The sequence below is a fragment of the Parasteatoda tepidariorum genome, chromosome 6, assembly GCF_982258835.1.
Source record: "Parasteatoda tepidariorum strain Cologne lab strain chromosome 6, Ptep-v5.0, whole genome shotgun sequence".
Lineage (NCBI taxonomy): Eukaryota > Metazoa > Arthropoda > Arachnida > Araneae > Theridiidae > Parasteatoda > Parasteatoda tepidariorum.
In genome coordinates this window covers 43,420,122-43,433,039 of record NC_141760.1, presented here as the reverse complement: position 1 = coordinate 43,433,039, position 12,918 = coordinate 43,420,122, and the positions used below count along the sequence as shown (strand labels likewise).

At 36.9% G+C, this 12,918-nt stretch overlaps 21 non-coding genes across 21 annotated transcripts; all 21 read left to right on the top strand.

Moving 5' to 3' along the window:
• The first annotated feature begins 479 nt into the window (after positions 1–479).
• On the top strand, positions 480–552 carry TRNAR-CCU (transfer RNA arginine (anticodon CCU)). Its single transcript has one exon. It is a non-coding gene; the product is annotated as a tRNA-Arg (tRNA).
• A 593-nt stretch (positions 553–1,145) lies between these two features.
• Positions 1,146–1,218, top strand: TRNAR-CCU (transfer RNA arginine (anticodon CCU)). The gene has a single exon. It is a non-coding gene; the product is annotated as a tRNA-Arg (tRNA).
• Positions 1,219–2,145: 927 nt separating this feature from the next.
• TRNAR-CCU (transfer RNA arginine (anticodon CCU)) lies at positions 2,146–2,218 on the top strand. The gene has a single exon. It is a non-coding gene; the product is annotated as a tRNA-Arg (tRNA).
• Positions 2,219–2,811: 593 nt separating this feature from the next.
• Positions 2,812–2,884, top strand: TRNAR-CCU (transfer RNA arginine (anticodon CCU)). Its single transcript has one exon. It is a non-coding gene; the product is annotated as a tRNA-Arg (tRNA).
• Positions 2,885–3,143: 259 nt separating this feature from the next.
• Positions 3,144–3,216, top strand: TRNAR-CCU (transfer RNA arginine (anticodon CCU)). Its single transcript has one exon. It is a non-coding gene; the product is annotated as a tRNA-Arg (tRNA).
• A 260-nt stretch (positions 3,217–3,476) lies between these two features.
• Positions 3,477–3,549, top strand: TRNAR-CCU (transfer RNA arginine (anticodon CCU)). The gene has a single exon. It is a non-coding gene; the product is annotated as a tRNA-Arg (tRNA).
• A 260-nt stretch (positions 3,550–3,809) lies between these two features.
• Positions 3,810–3,882, top strand: TRNAR-CCU (transfer RNA arginine (anticodon CCU)). Its single transcript has one exon. It is a non-coding gene; the product is annotated as a tRNA-Arg (tRNA).
• Positions 3,883–4,475: 593 nt separating this feature from the next.
• Positions 4,476–4,548, top strand: TRNAR-CCU (transfer RNA arginine (anticodon CCU)). The gene has a single exon. It is a non-coding gene; the product is annotated as a tRNA-Arg (tRNA).
• Positions 4,549–5,143: 595 nt separating this feature from the next.
• On the top strand, positions 5,144–5,216 carry TRNAR-CCU (transfer RNA arginine (anticodon CCU)). Its single transcript has one exon. It is a non-coding gene; the product is annotated as a tRNA-Arg (tRNA).
• Positions 5,217–5,809: 593 nt separating this feature from the next.
• On the top strand, positions 5,810–5,882 carry TRNAR-CCU (transfer RNA arginine (anticodon CCU)). Its single transcript has one exon. It is a non-coding gene; the product is annotated as a tRNA-Arg (tRNA).
• A 562-nt stretch (positions 5,883–6,444) lies between these two features.
• Positions 6,445–6,517, top strand: TRNAR-CCU (transfer RNA arginine (anticodon CCU)). The gene has a single exon. It is a non-coding gene; the product is annotated as a tRNA-Arg (tRNA).
• A 593-nt stretch (positions 6,518–7,110) lies between these two features.
• TRNAR-CCU (transfer RNA arginine (anticodon CCU)) lies at positions 7,111–7,183 on the top strand. Its single transcript has one exon. It is a non-coding gene; the product is annotated as a tRNA-Arg (tRNA).
• Positions 7,184–7,776: 593 nt separating this feature from the next.
• On the top strand, positions 7,777–7,849 carry TRNAR-CCU (transfer RNA arginine (anticodon CCU)). Its single transcript has one exon. It is a non-coding gene; the product is annotated as a tRNA-Arg (tRNA).
• Positions 7,850–8,411: 562 nt separating this feature from the next.
• TRNAR-CCU (transfer RNA arginine (anticodon CCU)) lies at positions 8,412–8,484 on the top strand. The gene has a single exon. It is a non-coding gene; the product is annotated as a tRNA-Arg (tRNA).
• A 260-nt stretch (positions 8,485–8,744) lies between these two features.
• Positions 8,745–8,817, top strand: TRNAR-CCU (transfer RNA arginine (anticodon CCU)). The gene has a single exon. It is a non-coding gene; the product is annotated as a tRNA-Arg (tRNA).
• Positions 8,818–10,410: 1,593 nt separating this feature from the next.
• Positions 10,411–10,483, top strand: TRNAR-CCU (transfer RNA arginine (anticodon CCU)). The gene has a single exon. It is a non-coding gene; the product is annotated as a tRNA-Arg (tRNA).
• Positions 10,484–10,742: 259 nt separating this feature from the next.
• TRNAR-CCU (transfer RNA arginine (anticodon CCU)) lies at positions 10,743–10,815 on the top strand. Its single transcript has one exon. It is a non-coding gene; the product is annotated as a tRNA-Arg (tRNA).
• Positions 10,816–11,408: 593 nt separating this feature from the next.
• On the top strand, positions 11,409–11,481 carry TRNAR-CCU (transfer RNA arginine (anticodon CCU)). The gene has a single exon. It is a non-coding gene; the product is annotated as a tRNA-Arg (tRNA).
• Positions 11,482–12,076: 595 nt separating this feature from the next.
• On the top strand, positions 12,077–12,149 carry TRNAR-CCU (transfer RNA arginine (anticodon CCU)). Its single transcript has one exon. It is a non-coding gene; the product is annotated as a tRNA-Arg (tRNA).
• Positions 12,150–12,409: 260 nt separating this feature from the next.
• Positions 12,410–12,482, top strand: TRNAR-CCU (transfer RNA arginine (anticodon CCU)). The gene has a single exon. It is a non-coding gene; the product is annotated as a tRNA-Arg (tRNA).
• A 260-nt stretch (positions 12,483–12,742) lies between these two features.
• Positions 12,743–12,815, top strand: TRNAR-CCU (transfer RNA arginine (anticodon CCU)). Its single transcript has one exon. It is a non-coding gene; the product is annotated as a tRNA-Arg (tRNA).
• The last annotated feature ends 103 nt before the right edge of the window (positions 12,816–12,918 follow it).

The following is a 12,918-nucleotide window of genomic DNA, read 5'->3' as shown; positions in this document are numbered from 1 at the left end:
TTGAACAGTCCGAACCTCAAAAGAACTTGTCTAACAATTTAACTATTTTAAACCAATATCAGTTAATAATTCCTTGATAAGTGCAAATCCTATCTAGAGACAGTAAAAGCCAAAATCAAATTTATTTAAAAAGTGCTCCATAGTAAGTTTTATTTTCTTTCTATCCATCTTGTCAAGCCCGCGTGGCCTAATGGATAAGGCATCGGTCTCCTATACCGGGGATTGCGGGTTCGAGTTCCGCCGTGGATAGATGAGTACTTTTCTTCATCATTTTTTGGAATTCTGAGATAGCAAGACAATATTGTTATTTCATGCTTGTCTTATATTGGGGACGTGCACAGTCCGAACCTCAAAAGAACTTGTCTAAAAATTTAAATATTTTAAACCAATTGCAGTTAATAATTCCTTGATGAGAGCAAATCCTCTCCAGAGACAGTAAAAGCCAAAATCAAATTTATTCAAAAAGTGCTCCATAGTAAGCCCGCGTGGCCTAATGGATAAGGCATCGGTCTCCTAAACCGGGGATTGCGGGTTCGAGTCCCGCCGTGGGTAGATGAGTACTTTTTTTCATCATTTTTTGGAATTCTGAGACAGCAAGACAATATTGTTATATCATGCTTGTCTTATATAGGGGACTTGAACAGTCCAAACCTCAAAAGAACTTGTCTAACAATTTAACTATTTTAAACCAATAGAAGTTAATAATTCCTTAATAAGTGCAAATCCTCTCTAGACACAGTAAAAGCCAAAGTCAAATTTATTTAAAAAGTGGTCCATAGTAAGTTTTATTTTCTTTCTATCCATCTTCTCAAGCCCGCGTGGCCTAATGGATAAGGCATCGGTCTTCTAAACCGGGGATTGCGGGTTCGAGTCCCGCCGTGGGTAGATGAGTACGTTTTTTCATCCTTTTTTCGAATTCTGAGACAGCATGTCAATATTGTTATATCATGCTTGTCTTATATTGGGGACTTGAACAGTCCAAACCTAAAAAGAACTTGTCTAACAATTTAACTATTTTCAACCAATAAAAGTTAATAATTCCTTGATAAGTGCAAATCCTCTCTAGAGACAGTAAAAGCCAAAATCAAATTTATTTAAAAAGTGCTCCATAGTAAGTTTTATTTTCTTTCTATCCATCTTGTCAAGCCCGCGTGGCCTAATGGATAAGGCATCGGCCTCCTAAACCGGGGATTGCGGGTTCGAGTCCCGCCGTGGGTAGATGATTACTTTTTTTCATCATTTTTTGGAATTCTGAGACAGCAAGACAATATTGTTATTTCATGCTTGTCTTATATTGGGGACTTGAACAGTCCGAACCTCAAAAGAACTTGTCTAACAATTTAACTATTTTAAACCAATAGAAGTTAATAATTCCTTAATAAGTGCAAATCCTCTCTAGAGACAGTAAAAGCCAAAATCAAATTTATTTAGAAAGTGCTCCATAGTAAGTTTTATTTTCTTTCTATCCATCTTGTCAAGCCCGCGTGGCCTAATGGATAAGGCATCGGTCTCCTAAACAAAGGATTGCGGGTTCGAGTTCCGCCGTGGGTAGATGAGTATTTTTTTCATCATTTTTTGGAATTCTTAGACAGCAAGACAATATTGTTATTTCATGCTTGTCTTATATTGGGGACTTGAACAGTCCGATCCTCAAAAGAACTTGTCTAACAATTTAACTATTTTAAACCAATAGCAGTTAATAATTCCTTGATAAGTGCATATCCTCTCTAGAGACAATAAAAGCCAAAATCAAATTTATTTAAAAAGTGCTCCATAGTAAGTTTTATTTTCTTTCAATCCATCTTGTCAAGCCCGCGTGGCCTAATGGATAAGGCATCGGTCTCCTAAACCGGAGATTGCGGGTTCGAGAGTCCCGCCGGGGGTAGATGAGTACTTTTTTTCATCATTTTTTGGAATTCTGAGACAGCAGTACAATATTGTTATTTCATGCTTGTCTTATATTGGGGACTTGAACAGTCCGAACCTCAAAAGAACTTGTCTAACAATTTAACTATTTTAAACCAATAGCAGTTAATAATTCCTTGATAAGTGCAAATCCTCTCAAGAGACAGTAAAAGCCAAAATCAAATTTATTTAAAAAGTGCTCCATAGTAAGTTTTATTTTCTTTCTATCCATCTTGTCAAGCCCGCGTGGCCTAATGGATAAGGCATCGGACTCCTAAACCGGGGATTGCGGGTTCGAGTCCCGCCGTGGGTAGATGAGTACTTTTTTTCATCATTTTTTGGAATTCTGAGACAGCAAGACAATATTGTTATTTCATGCTTGTCTTATATTGGGGACTTGAACAGTCCGAACCTCAAAAGAACTTGTCTAACAATTTAACTATTTTAAACAAATAGCAGTTAATAATTCTTTGATAAGTGCAAATCCTCTCAAGAGACAGTAAAAGCCAATATCAAAGTTATTTAAAAAGTGCTCCATAGTAAGTTTTATTTTCTTTCTATTCATCTTGTCAAGCCCGCGTGGCCTAATGGATAAGGCATCGGTCTCCTAAACAAAGGATTGCGGGTTCGAGTCCCGCCGTGGGTAGTAGAGTATTGATTTTCATCATTTTTTGGAATTCTGAGACAGCAAGACAATATTGTTATTTCATGCTTGTCTTATATTGGGGACTTGAACAGTCCGATCCTCAAAAGAACTTGTCTAACAATTTAACTATTTTAAACCAATAGAAGTTAATAATTCCTTGATAAGTGCAAATCCTCTCTAGAGACAGTGAAAGCCAAAATCAAATTTATTTAAAAAGTGCTCCATAGTAAGTTTTATTTTCTTTCTATCCATCTTATCAAGCCCGCGTGGCCTAATGGATAAGGCATCGGTCTCCTAAACCGGGGACTGCGGGTTCGAGTCCCGCTGTGGGAGATGAGTACTTTTTTTCATCATTTTTTGGAATTCTGAGACAGCAAGACAATATTGTTATTTTATGCTTGTCTTATATTGGGGACTTGAACAATCCAAACCTCAAAAGAACTTGTCTAACAATTTAACTATTTTAAACCAATAGAAGTTAATAATTACTTAATAAGTGCAAATCCTCTCTAGAGACAGTAAAAGCCAAAATCAAATTTATTTAAAAAGTGCTCCATAGTAAGTTTTATTTTCTTTCTATCCATCTTGTCAAGTCCGCGTGGCCTAATGGATAAGGCATCGGTCTCCTAAACCGGGGATTGCGGGTTCGAATCCCGCCGTGGGTAGATGAGTACTTTTTTTCATCTTTTTTTGGAGTTCTGAGACAGCAGGACAATATTGTTATTTCATGCTTGTCTTATATTGGGGACTTGAACAGTCCGAACCTCAAAAGAACTTGTCTAACAATTTAACTATTTTTAACCAATAGCAGTTAATAATTCCTTGATAAGTGCAAATCCTCTCAAGAGACAGTAAAAGCCAAAATCAAATTTATTTAAAAAGTGCTCCATAGTAAGTTTTATTTCCTTTCTATCCATCTTGTCAAGCCCGCGTGGCCTAATGGATAAGGCATCGGTCTCCTAAACCGGGGATTGCGGGTTCGAGTCCCGCCGTGGGAAGATGAGTACTTTTTTTCATCATTTTTTGGAATTCTGAGACAGCAAGACAATATTGCTATTTCATGCTTGTCTTATATTGGGGACTTGAAAAGTCCGAACCTCAAAAGAACTTATCTAACAATTTAACTATTTTAAACAAATAGCAGTTAATAATTCTTTGATAAGTGCAAATCCTCTCAAGAGACAGTAAAAGCCAATATCAAAGTTATTTAAAAAGTGCTCCATAGTAAGTTTTATTTTCTTTCTATTCATCTTGTCAAGCCCGCGTGGCCTAATGGATAAGGCATCGGTCTCCTAAACCGGGGATTGCGGGTTCGAGTCCCGCCGTGGGTAGATGAGTACTTTTTTTCTTCATTTTCTGGAATTCAGAGACAGCAAGACAATATTGTTGTTTCATGCTTGTCTTATATTGGGGACTTGAACAATCCAAACCTCAAAAGAACTTGTCTAACAATTTAACTATTTTAAACCAATAGCAGTTAATAATTCCTTGATAAGTGCATATCCTCTCTAGAGACAATAAAAGCCAAAATCAAATTTATTTAAAAAGTGCTCCATAGTAAGTTTTATTTTCTTTCTATTCATCTTGTCAAGCCCGCGTGGCCTAATGGATAAGGCATCAGTCTCCTAAACAAAGGATTGCGGGTTCGAGTCCCGCCGTGGGTAGTAGAGTATTGTTTTTCATCATTTTTTGGAATTCTGAGACAGCAAGACAATATTGTTATTTCATGCTTGTCTTATATTGGGGACTTGAACAGTCCGATCCTCAAAAGAACTTGTCTAACAATTTAACTATTTTAAACCAATAGCAGTTAATAATTCCTTGATAAGTGCAAATCCTCTCTAGAGACAGTAAAAGCCAAAATCAAATTTATTTAAAAAGTGCTCCATAGTAAGTTTTATTTTCTTTCTATCCATCTTATCAAGCCCGCGTGGCCTAATGGATAAGGCATCGGTCTCCTAAACCGGGGATTGCGGGTTCGAGTCCCGCCGTGGGTAGATGAGTACTTTTTTTCATCATTTTTTGGAATTCTGAGACAGCAAGACAATATTGTTATTTTATGCTTGTCTTATATTGGGGACTTGAACAGCCCGAACCTCAAAAGAACTTGTCTAACAATTTAACTATTTTAAACCAATAGCAGTTAATAATTCCTTGATAAGTGCATATCCTCTCTAGAGACAATAAAAGCCAAAATCAAATTTATTTAAAAAGTGCTCCATAGTAAGTTTTATTTTCTTTCAATCCATCTTGTCAAGCCCGCGTGGCCTAATGGATAAGGCATCGGTCTCCTAAACCGGAGATTGCGGGTTCGAGAGTCCCGCCGGGGGTAGATGAGTACTTTTTTTCATCATTTTTTGGAATTCTGAGACAGCAGTACAATATTGTTATTTCATGCTTGTCTTATATTGGGGACTTGAACAGTCCGAACCTCAAAAGAACTTGTCTAACAATTTAACTATTTTAAACCAATAGCAGTTAATAATTCCTTGATAAGTGCAAATCCTCTCAAGAGACAGTAAAAGCCAAAATCAAATTTATTTAAAAAGTGCTCCATAGTAAGTTTTATTTTCTTTCTATCCATCTTGTCAAGCCCGCGTGGCCTAATGGATAAGGCATCGGACTCCTAAACCGGGGATTGCGGGTTCGAGTCCCGCCGTGGGTAGATGAGTACTTTTTTTCATCATTTTTTGGAATTCTGAGACAGCAAGACAATATTGTTATTTCATGCTTGTCTTATATTGGGGACTTGAACAGTCCGAACCTTAAAAGAACTTGTCTAACAATTTAACTATTTTAAACAAATAGCAGTTAATAATTCTTTGATAAGTGCAAATCCTCTCAAGAGACAGTAAAAGCCAATATCAAAGTTATTTAAAAAGTGCTCCATAGTAAGTTTTATTTTCTTTCTATTCATCTTGTCAAGCCCGCGTGGCCTAATGGATAAGGCATCGGTCTCCTAAACAAAGGATTGCGGGTTCGAGTCCCGCCGTGGGTAGTAGAGTATTGATTTTCATCATTTTTTGGAATTCTGAGACAGCAAGACAATATTGTTATTTCATGCTTGTCTTATATTGGGGACTTGAACAGTCCGATCCTCAAAAGAACTTGTCTAACAATTTAACTATTTTAAACCAATAGAAGTTAATAATTCCTTGATAAGTGCAAATCCTCTCTAGAGACAGTGAAAGCCAAAATCAAATTTATTTAAAAAGTGCTCCATAGTAAGTTTTATTTTCTTTCTATCCATCTTATCAAGCCCGCGTGGCCTAATGGATAAGGCATCGGTCTCCTAAACCGGGGACTGCGGGTTCGAGTCCCGCTGTGGGAGATGAGTACTTTTTTTCATCATTTTTTGGAATTCTGAGACAGCAAGACAATATTGTTATTTTATGCTTGTCTTATATTGGGGACTTGAACAATCCAAACCTCAAAAGAACTTGTCTAACAATTTAACTATTTTAAACCAACAGAAGTTAATAATTACTTAATAAGTGCAAATCCTCTCTAGAGACAGTAAAAGCCAAAATCAAATTTATTTAAAAAGTGCTCCATAGTAAGTTTTATTTTCTTTCTATCCATCTTGTCAAGTCCGCGTGGCCTAATGGATAAGGCATCGGTCTCCTAAACCGGGGATTGCGGGTTCGAGTTCCGCCGTGGGTAGATGAGTACTTTTTTTCATCATTTTTTGGAATTCTGAGATAGCAAGACAATATTGTTATTTCATGCTTGTCTTATATTGGGGACGTGCACAGTCCGAACCTCAAAAGAACTTGTCTAAAAATTTAAATATTTTAAACCAATTGCAGTTAATAATTCCTTGATGAGAGCAAATCCTCTCCAGAGACAGTAAAAGCCAAAATCAAATTTATTCAAAAAGTGCTCCATAGTAAGCCCGCGTGGCCTAATGGATAAGGCATCGGTCTCCTAAACCGGGGATTGCGGGTTCGAGTCCCGCCGTGGGTAGATGAGTACTTTTTTTCATCATTTTTTGGAATTCTGAGACAGCAAGATAATATTGTTATATCATGCTTGTCTTATATAGGGGACTTGAACAGTCCAAACCTCAGAAGAACTTGTCTAACAATTTAACTATTTTAAACCAATAGAAGTTAATAATTCCTTAATAAGTGCAAATCCTCTCTAGACACAGTAAAAGCCAAATTCAAATTTATTTAAAAAGTGGTCCATAGTAAGTTTTATTTTCTTTCTATCCATCTTCTCAAGCCCGCGTGGCCTAATGGATAAGGCATCGGCCTCCTAAACCGGGGATTGCGGGTTCGAGTCCCGCCGGGGGTAGATGAGTACTTTTTTTCATCATTTTTTGGAATTCTGAGACAGCAGTACAATATTGTTATTTCATGCTTGTCTTATATTGGGGACTTGAACAGTCCGAACCTCAAAAGAACTTGTCTAACAATTTAACTATTTTAAACCAATAGCAGTTAATAATTCCTTGATAAGTGCAAATCCTCTCAAGAGACAGTAAAAGCCAAAATCAAATTTATTTAAAAAGTGCTCCATAGTAAGTTTTATTTTCTTTCTATCCATCTTGTCAAGCCCGCGTGGCCTAATGGATAAGGCATCGGACTCCTAAACCGGGGATTGCGGGTTCGAGTCCCGCCGTGGGTAGATGAGTACTTTTTTTCATCATTTTTTGGAATTCTGAGACAGCAAGACAATATTGTTATTTCATGCTTGTCTTATATTGGGGACTTGAACAGTCCGAACCTCAAAAGAACTTGTCTAACAATTTAACTATTTTAAACAAATAGCAGTTAATAATTCTTTGATAAGTGCAAATCCTCTCAAGAGACAGTAAAAGCCAATATCAAAGTTATTTAAAAAGTGCTCCATAGTAAGTTTTATTTTCTTTCTATTCATCTTGTCAAGCCCGCGTGGCCTAATGGATAAGGCATCGGTCTCCTAAACAAAGGATTGCGGGTTCGAGTCCCGCCGTGGGTAGTAGAGTATTGATTTTCATCATTTTTTGGAATTCTGAGACAGCAAGACAATATTGTTATTTCATGCTTGTCTTATATTGGGGACTTGAACAGTCCGATCCTCAAAAGAACTTGTCTAACAATTTAACTATTTTAAACCAATAGAAGTTAATAATTCCTTGATAAGTGCAAATCCTCTCTAGAGACAGTGAAAGCCAAAATCAAATTTATTTAAAAAGTGCTCCATAGTAAGTTTTATTTTCTTTCTATCCATCTTATCAAGCCCGCGTGGCCTAATGGATAAGGCATCGGTCTCCTAAACCGGGGACTGCGGGTTCGAGTCCCGCTGTGGGAGATGAGTACTTTTTTTCATCATTTTTTGGAATTCTGAGACAGCAAGACAATATTGTTATTTTATGCTTGTCTTATATTGGGGACTTGAACAATCCAAACCTCAAAAGAACTTGTCTAACAATTTAACTATTTTAAACCAACAGAAGTTAATAATTACTTAATAAGTGCAAATCCTCTCTAGAGACAGTAAAAGCCAAAATCAAATTTATTTAAAAAGTGCTCCATAGTAAGTTTTATTTTCTTTCTATCCATCTTGTCAAGTCCGCGTGGCCTAATGGATAAGGCATCGGTCTCCTAAACCGGGGATTGCGGGTTCGAGTTCCGCCGTGGGTAGATGAGTACTTTTTTTCATCATTTTTTGGAATTCTGAGATAGCAAGACAATATTGTTATTTCATGCTTGTCTTATATTGGGGACGTGCACAGTCCGAACCTCAAAAGAACTTGTCTAAAAATTTAAATATTTTAAACCAATTGCAGTTAATAATTCCTTGATGAGAGCAAATCCTCTCCAGAGACAGTAAAAGCCAAAATCAAATTTATTCAAAAAGTGCTCCATAGTAAGCCCGCGTGGCCTAATGGATAAGGCATCGGTCTCCTAAACCGGGGATTGCGGGTTCGAGTCCCGCCGAGGGTAGATGAGTACTTTTTTTCATCATTTTTTGGAATTCTGAGACAGCAAGATAATATTGTTATATCATGCTTGTCTTATATAGGGGACTTGAACAGTCCAAACCTCAGAAGAACTTGTCTAACAATTTAACTATTTTAAACCAATAGAAGTTAATAATTCCTTAATAAGTGCAAATCCTCTCTAGACACAGTAAAAGCCAAATTCAAATTTATTTAAAAAGTGGTCCATAGTAAGTTTTATTTTCTTTCTATCCATCTTCTCAAGCCCGCGTGGCCTAATGGATAAGGCATCGGCCTCCTAAACCGGGGATTGCGGGTTCGAGTCCCGCCGTGGGTAGATGAGTACTTTTTTTCATCATTTTTTGGAATTCTGAGACAGCAAGACAATATTGTTATTTCATGCTTGTCTTATATTGGGGACTTGAACAGTCCGAACCTCAAAAGAACTTGTCTAACAATTTAACTATTTTAAACCAATAGAAGTTAATAATTCCTTAATAAGTGCAAATCCTCTCTACAGACAGTAAAAGCCAATATCAAATTTATTTAGAAAGTGCTCCATAGTAAGTTTTATTTTCTTTCTATCCATCTTGTCAAGCCCGCGTGGCCTAATGGATAAGGCATCGGTCTCCTAAACAAAGGATTGCGGGTTCGAGTTCCGCCGTGGGTAGATGAGTATTTTTTTCATCATTTTTTGGAATTCTTAGACAGCAAGACAATATTGTTATTTCATGCTTGTCTTATATTGGGGACTTGAACAGTCCGATCCTCAAAAGAACTTGTCTAACAATTTAACTATTTTAAACCAATAGCAGTTAATAATTCCTTGATAAGTGCATATCCTCTCTAGAGACAATAAAAGCCAAAATCAAATTTATTTAAAAAGTGCTCCATAGTAAGTTTTATTTTCTTTCAATCCATCTTGTCAAGCCCGCGTGGCCTAATGGATAAGGCATCGGTCTCCTAAACCGGAGATTGCGGGTTCGAGAGTCCCGCCGGGGGTAGATGAGTACTTTTTTTCATCATTTTTTGGAATTCTGAGACAGCAGTACAATATTGTTATTTCATGCTTGTCTTATATTGGGGACTTGAACAGTCCGAACCTCAAAAGAACTTGTCTAACAATTTAACTATTTTAAACCAATAGCAGTTAATAATTCCTTGATAAGTGCAAATCCTCTCAAGAGACAGTAAAAGCCAAAATCAAATTTATTTAAAAAGTGCTCCATAGTAAGTTTTATTTTCTTTCTATCCATCTTGTCAAGCCCGCGTGGCCTAATGGATAAGGCATCGGACTCCTAAACCGGGGATTCCGGGTTCGAGTCCCGCCGTGGGTAGATGAGTACTTTTTTTCATCATTTTTTGGAATTCTGAGACAGCAAGACAATATTGTTATTTCATGCTTGTCTTATATTGGGGACTTGAACAGTCCGAACCTCAAAAGAACTTGTCTAACAATTTAACTATTTTAAACAAATAGCAGTTAATAATTCTTTGATAAGTGCAAATCCTCTCAAGAGACAGTAAAAGCCAATATCAAAGTTATTTAAAAAGTGCTCCATAGTAAGTTTTATTTTCTTTCTATTCATCTTGTCAAGCCCGCGTGGCCTAATGGATAAGGCATCGGTCTCCTAAACAAAGGATTGCGGGTTCGAGTCCCGCCGTGGGTAGTAGAGTATTGATTTTCATCATTTTTTGGAATTCTGAGACAGCAAGACAATATTGTTATTTCATGCTTGTCTTATATTGGGGACTTGAACAGTCCGATCCTCAAAAGAACTTGTCTAACAATTTAACTATTTTAAACCAATAGAAGTTAATAATTCCTTGATAAGTGCAAATCCTCTCTAGAGACAGTGAAAGCCAAAATCAAATTTATTTAAAAAGTGCTCCATAGTAAGTTTTATTTTCTTTCTATCCATCTTATCAAGCCCGCGTGGCCTAATGGATAAGGCATCGGTCTCCTAAACCGGGGACTGCGGGTTCGAGTCCCGCTGTGGGAGATGAGTACTTTTTTTCATCATTTTTTGGAATTCTGAGACAGCAAGACAATATTGTTATTTTATGCTTGTCTTATATTGGGGACTTGAAAAGTCCGAACCTCAAAAGAACTTATCTAACAATTTAACTATTTTAAACAAATAGCAGTTAATAATTCTTTGATAAGTGCAAATCCTCTCAAGAGACAGTAAAAGCCAATATCAAAGTTATTTAAAAAGTGCTCCATAGTAAGTTTTATTTTCTTTCTATTCATCTTGTCAAGCCCGCGTGGCCTAATGGATAAGGCATCGGTCTCCTAAACCGGGGATTGCGGGTTCGAGTCCCGCCGTGGGTAGATGAGTACTTTTTTTCTTCATTTTCTGGAATTCAGAGACAGCAAGACAATATTGTTGTTTCATGCTTGTCTTATATTGGGGACTTGAACAATCCAAACCTCAAAAGAACTTGTCTAACAATTTAACTATTTTAAACCAATAGCAGTTAATAATTCCTTGATAAGTGCATATCCTCTCTAGAGACAATAAAAGCCAAAATCAAATTTATTTAAAAAGTGCTCCATAGTAAGTTTTATTTTCTTTCTATTCATCTTGTCAAGCCCGCGTGGCCTAATGGATAAGGCATCAGTCTCCTAAACAAAGGATTGCGGGTTCGAGTCCCGCCGTGGGTAGTAGAGTATTGTTTTTCATCATTTTTTGGAATTCTGAGACAGCAAGACAATATTGTTATTTCATGCTTGTCTTATATTGGGGACTTGAACAGTCCGATCCTCAAAAGAACTTGTCTAACAATTTAACTATTTTAAACCAATAGAAGTTAATAATTCCTTGATAAGTGCAAATCCTCTCTAGAGACAGTAAAAGCCAAAATCAAATTTATTTAAAAAGTGCTCCATAGTAAGTTTTATTTTCTTTCTATCCATCTTATCAAGCCCGCGTGGCCTAATGGATAAGGCATCGGTCTCCTAAACCGGGGATTGCGGGTTCGAGTCCCGCCGTGGGTAGATGAGTACTTTTTTTCATCATTTTTTGGAATTCTGAGACAGCAAGACAATATTGTTATTTTATGCTTGTCTTATATTGGGGACTTGAACAGCCCGAACCTCAAAAGAACTTGTCTAACAATTTAACTATTTTAAACCAATAGCAGTTAATAATTCCTTGATAAGTGCATATCCTCTCTAGAGACAATAAAAGCCAAAATCAAATTTATTTAAAAAGTGCTCCATAGTAAGTTTTATTTTCTTTCAATCCATCTTGTCAAGCCCGCGTGGCCTAATGGATAAGGCATCGGTCTCCTAAACCGGAGATTGCGGGTTCGAGAGTCCCGCCGGGGGTAGATGAGTACTTTTTTTCATCATTTTTTGGAATTCTGAGACAGCAGTACAATATTGTTATTTCATGCTTGTCTTATATTGGGGACTTGAACAGTCCGAACCTCAAAAGAACTTGTCTAACAATTTAACTATTTTAAACCAATAGCAGTTAATAATTCCTTGATAAGTGCAAATCCTCTCAAGAGACAGTAAAAGCCAAAATCAAATTTATTTAAAAAGTGCTCCATAGTAAGTTTTATTTTCTTTCTATCCATCTTGTCAAGCCCGCGTGGCCTAATGGATAAGGCATCGGACTCCTAAACCGGGGATTGCGGGTTCGAGTCCCGCCGTGGGTAGATGAGTACTTTTTTTCATCATTTTTTGGAATTCTGAGACAGCAAGACAATATTGTTATTTCATGCTTGTCTTATATTGGGGACTTGAACAGTCCGAACCTCAAAAGAACTTTTCTAACAATTTAACTATTTTAAACAAATAGCAGTTAATAATTCTTTGATAAGTGCAAATCCTCTCAAGAGACAGTAAAAGCCAATATCAAAGTTATTTATAAAGTGCTCCATAGTAAGTTTTATTTTCTTTCTATTCATCTTGTCAAGCCCGCGTGGCCTAATGGATAAGGCATCGGTCTCCTAAACCGGGGATTGCGGGTTCGAGTCCCGCCGTGGGAAGATGAGTACTTTTTTTCATCATTTTTTGGAATTCTGAGACAGCAAGACAATATTGCTATTTCATGCTTGTCTTATATTGGGGACTTGAAAAGTCCGAACCTCAAAAGAACTTATCTAACAATTTAACTATTTTAAACAAATAGCAGTTAATAATTCTTTGATAAGTGCAAATCCTCTCAAGAGACAGTAAAAGCCAATATCAAAGTTATTTAAAAAGTGCTCCATAGTAAGTTTTATTTTCTTTCTATTCATCTTGTCAAGCCCGCGTGGCCTAATGGATAAGGCATCGGTCTCCTAAACCGGGGATTGCGGGTTCGAGTCCCGCCGTGGGTAGATGAGTACTTTTTTTCTTCATTTTCTGGAATTCAGAGACAGCAAGACAATATTCTTGTTTCATGCTTGTCTTATATTGGGGACTTGAACAATCCAAACCTCA